This window comes from Tupaia chinensis, unplaced genomic scaffold (genome assembly GCF_000334495.1).
Source record: "Tupaia chinensis unplaced genomic scaffold, TupChi_1.0 Scaffold144482_1, whole genome shotgun sequence".
Taxonomy (NCBI): Eukaryota; Metazoa; Chordata; class Mammalia; order Scandentia; family Tupaiidae; genus Tupaia; species Tupaia belangeri.
Window position 1 is genome coordinate 234,439 of NW_006204341.1, and position 646 is coordinate 235,084.

Here is a 646-nt window from a genome sequence, read left to right on the forward strand (position 1 = left end):
AGATTATAGTTACCATAAAACTTTATCAGAAGCAGAAGTTAAAACCTTTGCTAAGTGAGTATGCTTTCAAAAAGGTTAATTCTGTCGCTGGAAAAACAGTACTCGTTTGAAAGTACTTAGTCGGAAAAGCAGCCACGGTATGTATTGAAATAGGAAAAAAAAAATAATGACAGGAAAATGATGCATGTTGAAACGCAAAATAAATACTTACCTGGCAGGGGAGATACCATGATCATGAAGGTGGTTTTCCAAGGGTGATATTTATCCATTGCAATCTGGATGTGCTAACCCCTGCAATTTCCTCGAATGTGGGAAACTTGACTGCATAATTTCTGGTACTGGGGGACTTCGTTCAAGCTTTCCCCTGAGAATAAACAAACAAAAAAATGATAAATAAATCTCACAGCACGTAATGTATTAGACTGCAAAGCTGAAACCATGTGCTGACAATGGTTCATCTCCCAGGCATGTATAGCCTGAAAACACACAGCATGTGCATGTGCCCAGGATTCTGGCATGTTTGTGCATGTGTGTGCACTCTATCATGAATAAAAAAATAATTATTAAAAAAAATCCCAATGCCATCAGATCCTTTGGTTTTTATTTTGAGCATTACTGGAAACCCATTGAATTGTATGATTCTTCA

The 646-nt window shown here is 37.2% G+C and overlaps 1 non-coding gene across 1 annotated transcript; it reads left to right on the top strand.

Moving 5' to 3' along the window:
* The first annotated feature begins 203 nt into the window (after positions 1-203).
* Positions 204-367, top strand: LOC114005803 (U1 spliceosomal RNA). The gene has a single exon (XR_003547614.1). It is a non-coding gene; the product is annotated as a U1 spliceosomal RNA (small nuclear RNA).
* The last annotated feature ends 279 nt before the right edge of the window (positions 368-646 follow it).